Source organism: Ciconia boyciana, chromosome 3, assembly GCF_034638445.1.
Source record: "Ciconia boyciana chromosome 3, ASM3463844v1, whole genome shotgun sequence".
NCBI lineage: Eukaryota > Metazoa > Chordata > Aves > Ciconiiformes > Ciconiidae > Ciconia > Ciconia boyciana.
This window is the reverse complement of record NC_132936.1, coordinates 36,655,145-36,667,845: the sequence shown is the minus strand read 5'-3', so window position 1 is coordinate 36,667,845 and position 12,701 is coordinate 36,655,145.

The window sequence follows — 12,701 nt, the reverse complement described above, 5'->3', positions numbered from 1 at the left end:
TTCAAAGCCACTACAAACAGTAAGTGTTATTTCACTAAAGGCAGCATTGGTGTGACTATTATTGATGGTATAACACTGGAGAATTAGTGATTGCAAACCTCCTGTCTGAGACTCCTTCATTGTGCCCCTCAGTCTTCTCTGCCTGACTCAACAGCAATGGATTTAAGAGAGGCACAGCTTGAGATCGCACACACTTAGCTCTGGAAACAAGCAAACCATAGCTGTGGCTGCAGCACCAGAAGACCTCCCTGTCTTTGTACAGACCCTTTCCACTGCCACATCTTTGCAATGGAATTTGGCTGTATTCGTGACTACTTGATCTCCCAGCTCTGCATAGTCTCTGCCTGTTCTCCAGCACAGCTAGGTGAGACAGGAAACCTGGAGCTGAAAGCTTCACACAACAGTGTGGATGCCAGATACTAGGACAGCTGCCATACAGTCTGCCAGGAATTCACTGGATTCATCCTTCTACTTTCATATCTGAGTTTATTGGCACCTTCTGGGCCAATTCACTCCCTGCTGACCAGAAACCACTCAGTGCAGGGCATGCAGGCAAACTTCTCATGCAATTTCCACCACATCTGGTCCAAGACTGTTCTATAAAGTTTAAAGTGTCCCAAGACCTGCACTATGCCAATCCCTGCTTAGGTACGTCCAGGGAATAATACTACGTAAAGTACCTTTACAGCCATATGACACCAGTGGTTTCGCATGTCTGTTTCCAGAGGCACAATCCATCTGGCTGACAGTGCAGGCTAGAAAATAACACAGGAGGGAGGCATCATTTGGTAGATATAGCAGACAGGCTAGCTCCTCTCTTGACCATGGCTGCAGGTTTCATTTTCTAGAAAGGTATTCCGTTGCCAGGAAATCAGACTGGTTGCCTACTAAAAACATCAGACATGAACGTCTACTCAGACTGATAGTGTCTCATCATGATAGCGCTCATCATGATAGTGCTTAGTCAGTACATTAGCATTTAAACACCAAAGCGTTTAATAGGGACATGAAGAGATGTCTTCTGCAGCAATTTCAGGTTGAATTTCTGCCTGAGTAGTGAGGTAACTTTTTCTTCCTGGAATTCTGACGCAGCCCTGAGTATTAAGTAATTTCTGATGTCTTTGGCAGCTGGCAGCTCCTCTTGGTTATTTGCAAGTTAGATAATGAGTTAATTTTTCATGTCTTTTACTGATAGAACTTGGCTTTTCACAGATTTCTCTTCAGTTTGGGCTAGAGTTAGCTGGAAAAAAGATTAGTTGGAATATTTTTCCACTGAGAAATGTAATCATATCAAATAATGAAATCCTGTAGATTCTGCTGAAATTTCATTCTGGAGAGAAAAGGGGAAAATGTTTAGACGCTGTCAAAATATTTTTTTATTTTCTTTATTAAATTATTTAAAAAAATTGTTTTATTTTGTATGGCATACTGTAGCATAACATTTTAAACTGTCAAAAATCAGAGTATTTTTGTCAAAAGAAAATATTTTTATCAACTCTAAATGAATTTTTTTGGACGTTATAAAATTTGGAAATCTGTTTCAGGCTCTCTTTTCAATCTGAAATATGCCAAATAGTCACCTTCTGTTCAGCAGTGCCAAACACACCCCTCTCCTCAGAGGACAAGAGGGTCAAGAAAGCAGCAAGCAAAGACAGCTGTAAGATGCATGTGGCTCCTAGTATTTGAACCTGCCATCAGTTAGTTGTGAGGAGTTGCACCTTACTGCATATAAGCATTTTAAGAGAGAGAGGACAATCTGTCAAAATGATGCCAGAGCAACAAAGGGTGCAAAGATTAACAGAGAAGCTGATGCAGATGAAAAGCAGTACAAAAGTGGTATAATTATTCATATAGAGAGATTTATTCTGACATTGTGATGGATCTGTGAAAACCTTATGACACTGTAGTTCATGCTAGAAGAGTTATGGAGCTTCCAGAATACAATAATTAAAGCAAGACAGGACTCCAGAAAAATAAAACAAACAAAAAAACCCCCTATATAGTGATACAGGGGAGATTATGCCAAAAAACCCTGCCTATATCAATTTGGAAACTAATGCCAAAGAAACAGATATCTTTGTATTTATCCATACTGTTTTTTTCATATGTCTCTATCTGAAGCATGCTGTGCTAAGCTTATATGCAGCAGCATGACATGATAATTACCCTGAGAAGATAAAATATATATATAAAAATGCTCACTAATTTTATGCAGAATAGAAACAAGAATTCTGCATCTGCAGTCAGCAACTACTGTCCTTAAAGGATAAATGCACAAATACTACTGGTGTCATGATTATTTATAGACTTAAAGACACATACACATGCATACATGTCAGATGTTTCTAAAGGCTTTTTAAAATTATGGCTGTCTGTCTTACTGGCATGAGCAGTCTTGCCTGCCAGTATTTTCCCACTGAACAGTAATAAGGACATCCTGCAGCCATCACCAAGGCCCACAGGCTGCTGCCAGAAGATAAATGGCCATATTCTAAGCAATTCTTCAGGATTATGCTTCATTCATTACACTACACCTCATATTATTAAGAAAAATTCCTTTTATAGCAGTTTCCCTCAAAATTCAATGAAACATAAAATACACATTTATATAGTAAGCCAAATAAATTATTTTAGCCAGGATTCATCCCAACTATCTTCAACTAGAAGCCAAGTCACTCTGTCCTCCCTTTATACTAAAAGAATAGGAAACACTGGAATAGAAAATAGCTGGGACTCGGGAGGGCCCAACAAAGATCTAAGTCAGGACCTGGAGGTGCACCTCTCTCCATTGGCTGCATTACAAACCCAGAGTGACTGTGCCTAAGACATGGCATGAATCCAGTCCTCAGTTGTTTGGAAGCACAATTTCTCTGAAATCTTTTAGGTGCCTTATCTGACTTATAACCAGTCATAAACTCCAGAAATAGTCTTTGAATACTGAAAGTTAAACACATTTTTAACTGGTTTGGTTAAGGAGCAGGCTCCTCTGGAAATGGCCAAACTAAGCTATTGGGCTCCACAAACCCTGACTGCTTGGTTCGGTCCGTTGTTGCCTGCCCCAACGCATCATGCTAGGATCTCAGTTTAATTATTCATTAATGCAGAACTGGATAACCCTACCTGCTAATGACAGTGTAAACATTTTGGGTTTGTTTTCCTTCTTCTCACTTCCAACCAAGTTGGGTAACAGAAACAACATCTTTAACCTGTGTAAAAGGCAGGATCCACAGGGCAGGTAGCTCCCTGACCCATTGCTTCTTCCACTCCACCTCTTCTGTTGCTCTTCAGGTTTCCACTTAGGTTGGGCTGCTTCCCAGATAGCCTCAGAGTCTGAAAAGGGAGACTCATTAGTATCGGACTTCTTTCACTTCTACTCTCACAGGCACAAATCGTTCCAAATTGCTCTCTGCTTCAGTAACAAAACCAGAGACAAATAATTTCAAAAGGTTCAGATCATAACATATAAATTTTCTATGTGTTAATATTAATGGGTAGTAAATAAAAAGGACTTTCAATAGGTAATGAATACTTAATATTATTTAATCAAAGGCAATGCATTTTCTTAATTACTAGAGTTATGTGGATTTTTTAAAGCAGAAAATTATTATAAAAACAAGGAGAAAATGAAGTGCGAAGTCCAAAATGCCCATAATTGTTTTGTAAAGAACAAGAAATGCAGAAGAGCTTGACAAGAACACAGCAATATATTGTACCTATTGAACTGAAACCATGTCCACTGATTCAGTGGTCCACAGTAGACATCACCTTACAAATATCCTAGAGTGGAATCAATATTTTAATTGTTCACCAAAATCTGTTATGTTAAAAAAAAACACATTTTCTGCTCTTGTGTGGATCTTAAAACAAGGTATATACACCTCCTGCAGCATTTATTAGTGGTTTTCACCAGGCTGAGTAGATACCCATGACAGTATTGCTGCTTATATTAATCTAGAATTTCAGCAAGATGGAAAATTCCTCTCTGTGCCATGCCTGAAAGTTTTCTTTATTGCAACAACAGAGTTCTCAGATCCATGGCAATAAATGTCTCTTCTGCACACCCTCAAGGCTGCAAAAAAAACATTAATGGCAAAAGATGGGCAGTCTCACTTCTGAGGTGCTGCCATTTATGACAAGCGTGTAGATTCGGGAAACTCTAACAACTCTATTAAAAAAAAAAAAGCGAAAGACAAAATAAAAGAGACTTCCCTCAAAATGAGAAGTTTGATGAATGAGAAGTAGCAAACTGAGTGTCAATTACTGATATAATTTTAAGTAACAACATATTCTGGGTGGTTTGGATCTATGCACCTGATTATTGCAAGGAAGGAAATTTTCTGGTACCAGTTATGTAAGACATTTCACATTTAAATATAAATACAGCTTTCACATGTAAAGACAGCTGAAATTCCACAAAACTGAGGCTTTTGTAGCCAAAATCCAGTCCACACAGGTCTACTTAGAGTTCTACACATATGAAAAAAAAAAAAAGTATTGCATAATAGTACTTAGAGATGGGACTCATCTGACAAAATATCTACCATAGCTACATCTTCACTAGCTGACTGATGCTACCTTTATAAATAGGTTCTTCCAAAGAATGATTGATTTTATCTCACCTAAAATACATCAGATGAAATGGGTTTTAAAGCACATTTCTCTCTGCTGACTATAAACAGACCTTATAGCACCTAGCTCAGATGAACGTCTCTACAGTAGTGGGTGAGATGAATGCCATCATAGGCTACTATGGCAAAGAATTCTCTGCCGGCAGCAGGGAATAATGACAGATTATCCATCTAGAAGCATTTGGGGATTATATGAACAAAGAAGTAGTTGACTGCTTTATTGAATTTCTCTTATATGGCACATGATCTTTTTGCCTTACCAGGCTCAGAGAAGAGCTCTTGCACTACAGGTTAAAGGGGTTTTTTGTATGCCTCTGACATACAGTATCCTAACACTCAGGAATCAGAGGGTTTTTCATCAGTTTTCTATTGAGGCCAGATAATAAAGTATTAATAAAGCTTTTTTATTTCTTTTTCAGATGAACTGCACTGTGTAGATACATAAAGCTATATAGAAATACTTTGAAAATTCTGAATATAGAAAGGATGCTGCAAGTTTTTTTTGGTAGTACAATGAAAAAAAATAGGAAGCCGTCATCCATCTCTGCATGGGTCTAGCCTTCATCCTAGATACAAAAACTCACTCTGTTCTGAATACTTTATTGTTATGAAAGATGTAGCATTGACGTTGCAGGAGAAGAGCTTCTGATGCAAAACCAGTGACATGACACAATTGTTAATAAAAAGTCCACTTTAATGATTCAATAGCAATGAGTATCCTTCATAAGCAATTTAAAAGGAAGCCTGTAACAGCGTTAAAACCCAAATGAGATTTTCATTCATGAGACCTTCATTCTGAGGGCTCAGAAGATATGAGAAAAATTTGCTGAATCTCTACGTTGGATAAAATTTGTTGTCTGCCATACTATGACACAAGACAAAACACCCACTAGATTTCTGAATGGCTTGAGTTTCCAGAATTACTTAATTTCCATCATACAAATGTTAGTATGAGCTACCTGTTCTGGCATGAACAGGGACACCCCAAAGTGCTGGACGTTTTGGATTTTTCTGCTCATTTTTCCTCAACTGAAATTACTGGTAACATCTCTTCTGTCTTTTCATAGACACCATTCCAAAGAAACCATTGGAAAGGGTATTGAATCCTAAACTCAGAGAGTTGTAGCAAAGGTGGCTGAAAGACTGAGGACAATTACAATAAAGAAGAAACAACAAGCTTAGCTAGAAGGTCAGTGTAAAATTTAGAAAAAGACCATTTCAATTAAATGAATTGTGTGAAAGCCAAGCTGAACATTAATTAATTTTACAGCAGGAAAGTAAACTTTAGCTTTCAGTTGAGTAAGCAAGAAAAGGGTACAGATGAGGGCTGAGGAAACTTTCCATAGTGACATGAAAAAGATACATTTGGAAGTGGTTATGTCTACACTGTAAGCTTAGCCTAGGCCTGATCCTGAGTCTGTCCTTATCTCATCCCTTGTAACACGACTGTAAACATATCTGTGCTTGCAGCAAGTTCACAGTCAATACCAAGTTTGGTGGAGTTGTCAATAAGCTGGAGACCAGGGCTACTGGTCAGAGGGAATTTGATGGGCTGTGGGCTGATGGGAACTTCATGAAGCTCAAGAAAGGCAAATGCAAAGTCCTGCACCTGGGATGTCATAACTCCATGCAGCAGTACAGGCTGGGGGCCAACTGACTAAAAAGCAGCTAGGCAGAAAAGGACCCTGGTATTGTGGTGGACAAGCTCAACATGAGCCAGCAATATGCCCTTGCAGCAAAGATCAATGGCCTCCTGGGCTGCATTAGCAAGAGCACAGCCAGCAGGCTGAGGGAGGTGATCCTTCCTTCTGCTCTGGTGAGACATATCTAGGGTGCTGCATCCAGCTCTGGGCTCCCCAGTACAAGACAGAAACTGAAACACCAGACCTATGAAAGTGCCTGAGGGGAGGGGACTGGAGCACAGGATGTATGAGAAGAGGTTGAGAGAGCTGGGTTTCTTCAGCTGGGAGAAGAGAAGGCTCAGAAAGGTCTTACTGCTGTCTGCAAGTACCTAAAAGGAGAGTGTATAGAGGCCAAAGCTAGACTCTTCTCAGAGGTGCACAGTGGCAGTACAAGAGGCAACAGACACAAGCAGGAACACAGGAAATTCCAACTCAATATGCAGAGGGAAAAAAAACACTGTGAGGGTGGCCAAATACTGTGCAGGCTGCACAGAAAGGCTGTGGAGGTGCTCAGAGGTTGGCTGGACACAGCCCTGAGCACCTGCTCTCATCAGACCTGCTTTGGGCAGGGGGTTGGATCAGAAGACCTCTGGAGATCCCTTCCAACCTAAATTATTCTAAAACCCTTAAGTCTGGTTACAGCAACCCCTACTAGTGTCTCCAAATCCCTGTCATCCTTCAGGTAAGAGCAAGGGTAAGGTTAGTGTGGGAGATCAAGTTGGAGGCTAAATGAGGTTAGGCACAATATAAGCCAGTGTCTGTCTCATCCCTAGAGAGACCAGGACCTTTCTCTCTTCTATTCCAGCTCAAAATCAATCAGTTCATTTAAAGGATTTGTACATTTTATTTTTTTGATGGAACAAAGAGGAAGAGATCCTCTGCACAGCACTGACATTGGTTTTGACGCAGCAATTACAACCTGAGAAATAAGTCTAGATCCATGTCAGAAAATTCACTGTGCCAGAGCATTAGGATTACATCCTATCTCACACGTGTGGGCAGACTTAGTGAAAAGAGGGAACCAGCCCAAAGCTGCTGGTAAAGCATGACAGACTGGTAAGGAATAAAGCTGAACTGGAAGCAGATAAATTGAGAGAGGAAATATGTGAGGAATAGGAGAAATCTCACCACATGATAGCACAAAGCAATACAAAGCATGTGGTGGCAAACAATAACCACTGAAAATGTCCTGCAATGCAATGATAACTTGTGGAATTCATTACCATGTATAAACTTGAGGTCAAAATCTTAATGAGATCAAATCTTAAAAAAAGCCTGGATAACAATATCCAGAGTTTCAGTAGATAAACAACAAAGTTTGTACAGTGTATGAATCCTCTCACTGAGATTTCCAGCTAATTCTCTTGCAATATGTAAAATTCAACACCTACTGAAAAGTTTCTCTTTCAGATGCGGTTGATGTTTAGCTATACCCTGATCCTCTGTGACAGTTCCCATGTACCAAAGGAGACAGAACTGAGAGCACAGCACACTGGGGAGTAGATGATTCCCATCACTTGGATGCATATGTACATTTAAAATAAATAAACTAATTCTTGGGAAGGAAAAAAGACTGTGCAGTAAGGTAACTGTGGGAGAGATTTTAGGATGGAATTAGAAAGCTCACAGGCACACAGTAGAAGCTGAAGCTTTCGATGTTGATGATGAAGGAAAAACAGCAATAGCTGTTGTCGTAAACCAGTAGAAATGTATAGCAGTAGTAGATCTTCCGCTAGCCTGTGAGCACTGTCATCCAAGGACACAGGGCCAGGCAGGTTCTTTTAGGGATCCTTGGTAGAATGATTACTGGCCACAGGGTTGTAGTTATACTTAGAGCTTTATTATTACATAAAAATTTTGATTATCAACATAGCTTATTGTTATCTATGATTTCTAGCAGTTAGTGTAGTTTAGTGTTACACAGAATTTTTAGCAATTATCATAGCTTTCAGTTAAGCAAAATTTCTAGTAATCAGTGTAGCTTTCATACTATCTAGAGTCTTCAGTTACCTAGTCACTGGTCACCTGGACCCTCTGCAGATCAGGTCAAATTCTTAATAATCAGCATGCGATACAATAAAAAAAGTACTTCTTATTTGTTTGCAACCGGAGTCCATTAAAAATGTTGACATGTGAAAGAACAGCCTGTTGTAAAAGTATCTTTCTTTTGAAGACATGAAAAATGTCTAATGCAAAAAGACTCTCCTAGATTATCCAAAGGTATCTGCAATTTGTAGGTGGTGACATACTTCTTTAAATCTGTTATCAGTGCTACATTTATCATTGAGAAAAATGGTCATCCCGCAGATAATGCTTAAAGTAATTTGAAGCAAAGAAAGAAAGCCATGCTTTCCTCTGCACCCTAAATTAAGGCTACTAATTTTGCTTCCATTTCTGACCACAGCTATCTACACATGGTGATTGCAGTAATCTAGTTGAACAAAATATTGCAAATCCCTATTATAGGCAATATTCTGAAGACCTGTTAAGCCTTGAGGTGTGGTCACCATACACTCGGTAATTACCGTATTTGAAATTGCTGGATAAGATTCATTCCGTCTCTATGTATATTCACAGAACTGGGGGGGTTTATAGTGTTTAGAAGAGGAGGAAAGAATTAAAGTCATTTTTATGTTATTTAATTGGTGAATTACACAAAAGTGGGGGGTTGACAGTTCTAGATACATTCTGAGTCAGTTCACAATGATGTATGTAACATCTCTAATCACTCCAACAAATGCTGCTCATGCTGCATCAGTAACTCCTAAGAAAAATTATTTTTAATCCTCTGAATATTCATATATACATCATATATAGGTAAGCTAATACAATCATAGACAATTCATTCACCTGTTGTTTGTTAAAAGTGGACAACTATATTTACAATATCAAAAGCCACTGCAAACGTTAAATATATTGATAATAGAGATGTGAATTATGATGTCCTGCAACTACAGAATGCCAGTCTGCCAAGGAAAGAAATAGTTTACCATCTGCTATCTTATTTCCTGAATTTAATTTGCATTGTGATTTGTATTATTGCATTATTAATCAAATGCCTATCCAGCATGTGATTTTCAGAAGGTGACAGTTGTTATAAATACTCACGAACTGGAGATTTCATGAGGTGAACATTTCCTTTTCTTGGAAAAAATCTGAAATTATAAGCAGGAGGTTTTCAAACTATTTTCAGGTGTATTCTTGTCCCATTTATTTTATCCTTTCATAATAAAAATATGATTTAACCATAGGAGATAATATCTAAAGAATAAAAAAATACTAATAATTCAGGATGGTTTATTTAGAGAGAAAAAATCTCTATGACACCCAGAATATCAGAGAGGATTACACAAATCTGATTGTATTTAAGTGAAATAATAATTACTATTCTCCTATTACTGTAGAATAATGACTAAATAGATATTGGATTGTAGTCATCTGCCTCAGGAGCCTGCTAAAAGTGTACTTTTTACATCAATACCAAAATCATTATCTATGTTGAGAACATTCATCTTTCCGTACTTTTCATTTGAACACCATAAAAAGTCAAAGAAAATAAAATTGTATTGGTCTTTAATTAACCTAAAGAGCCTAAATATTAGGCAAAAAACTAATTCGAATAAATTCTGCATGAAGTAGAATCAATTGGACTTACAATATTAGGTTTAAATATCTCTTTATAAAAACATTCAAGGGAACATTTTCACTCCCCCTTTCAATATTTATTTGTTTTTGCATACATATATTAATTCAAGTTAAATTTTCTATGTTTTCACAGTTTTTACTGTTACTGTGATCCACCTCTTCCTGATGAAGCTGTGTAACTGTGCCAAAAGGACTTCTGGGTGCAGAGGGCCAGTGTGGGACAGCAAGACAGAGGTAGGCATCTCCCACCAAGCAAGCAGGGCACTCCGGAGCACAAGGGAGTCTTAGCTTCATGGCTTTATTCGGATCCATTTTATATTCAACAATGAGGGGATAAAATACAGTGGAAAGAGAAATGAAGGTCCAAAACTAGGCAAGTGCTGATGCCACAAAGCTATTTTATAAGAGGTAATTCTATTTATTTTAGAAGCAGGTGTAACCACATCATTTCCTCCCTACCTCTGTAATAAGTCATACAGTGATGCTCATTCTTAACTGACTTACTCAGTAGAGCTGCTTATAGAAAAGAGACATTCTTCCAAGGAGGTGATTTTGTACCACGTCAAGCTGAAATACTAATGGACTGAACCAGGATTTCTCACTTCCCAGAAAAGTAAGTAATTACTATTAGATAAGCAAAGGTCAACATCATCCCTACCCCTTCTACTTTTTAAAAGCCTATTGCAGGAATTTCAGATAGTATGTTCTTAAGTTATTGTGAGGGATTTAGTAAAGGAGTGACTGGAGGTGGAAGTGTTGTTTAGATTTTGGTCTGAGGTATGTATGAAAATGTTCAGCCCAGAAAAGATAGCCACTTATTATTATATACAATCTCTAAGTACTTGGGAAACTTGACAATTAAATGTAAGTATGAAGGAGGCCAAGCTGACTTCTGGGTTAGGCAGTAACATGCATTTTGTACCACAACGTCAGGACTGAATTCAAGCACATAAGCTCTTTCTTGTGTTTAGTCCCCTCCTTTTCCCTTCTGCATCCCCAGGGGTGAGAACACAGCCAGCTGTGACAGTGTAACCCCTATCTTGAAGACAGAAGATCAAGGAAGAAGAGTTCTTCGCTACAGCAAAATTGTGCTCCTGGAAGTACTGCACTGATACTGCCCCATAACTCGGCTGCTTGCAGTCATATGTTGGCAGAATTACACTCAGCACTGTTCATATTCTCAGTAGCAGAGAAGCTACACAGGACAAAAGTATTTATAATTAAACTTTTATAAGGTCTCTTTTTATTTTGCCTTAAAAGCACCCTTCTTCCTAGCATAACAACAACAGAATACAAGCACAAACATATAATTACAGTAATGGCTGCTGACAGTAAAAAATGTTGCTGTCAGTTAGTTGCTCAGAAACTAAGGCTCTTAACAGTCCCTTGCTAGAGCTTATTCTGTCAAAGAAGAGATCACAGTCATAGTGGATGGAAGCAGATGGTCAGGATTACATACCTGTGGGGAGGAAGGGGAAGTAAACCATTTGTAAGTTAAGTGAAGGATAGAGGGTGAAGGGGAAAAGATTTAGTTGTATGCACAAAGAATTCAGTGACAGGAGTGTAACTCAAGTTCAACCCTTTAGGGGATTTCTGACACAAACCAAGAGAGGAATCGCATTGATGGTGTCACTTTACAGTATTTACCACTTGGTTAATTAATATAACTGCATGCTATGTTTTGTTAGTAGTAGTGCAATCTCATGCAGTATATATGCTGTAAGCATTCATTGTTGCAGTGTTACTGGTGTAGGAAATACCAAGTGAAGTAAGTGCAGCTGCTTACTTACGCTGGTATATATGAGAGTTAAATTCAGCCTAAGAAAAATGTACCACTATCCAAATCAGAAGACAAAGTCACCGGCTACGTTTCAAGCACTGCAGCATTGCAGAACACAGTAAGTCAGCAGCAGCAATCAAGTCATATTTTCCAATCAATTACTCCAGTAAACACAATGTAACAATTAGCAACTGAAGACGTGAGGCTTCAGTGAACCAGTTACTATAAAAAATTTAAAGTCATTAATATGAAATAGAATGGTCTTAGTTGAGAATGAGCCTTGAGGCTGCATTAGGGCTAAGGTAAGCTGTTCTTAAAGACTTCTTAAGGACATGGTTTAAATTTAGCTGTAGTGCAATCAGGAACATAAGAATCACTTAAATCAACCACCACTGGTTGATAACTTATGTAGGACATGAAAAGCCTGATTCAAACAGGACTATGAGGCTCTGGCTGTACCAATACTTTAACCACAGCTGAGACCAAGTGCTGGGCACTGCAATGTGATCCCTTCCACCTTTCAAATTGATAGAGTGGTCCCTGGCCATTTTGTAGCCAAAACAAATTATTTTCTATCACAAACAATTCCTATGAATACTTGAAAGGTTAGCACAGGCTGGGGACCACTCATAATCTGCAGTTTGGGTATGTCTGTCTTTTCTGAGAGGCTACTAATGGTTGCTAACTTAGACACCAAGCTATTCTGTACCAGCTGGACTCAGTGCTGGAGGCCAGGTCTTGCTACAGCTCAGTTTGTGAATACAAACGCAGACATTGTGTGCTAACAATCACACATTTCAGTGCCTTACATGAAAATAGTCATGATGATCCACTGGTTCAGCAGTCTTTAAGTTGGTTTTTAGAAGCTGCATAGTTCACTGGCTATAAGGATTAAAAACAAACAAACCAACAAACAAACAGAAACCTACTCGGAAAAATTATTAGATTCTTGAAAAACTAAAAGGC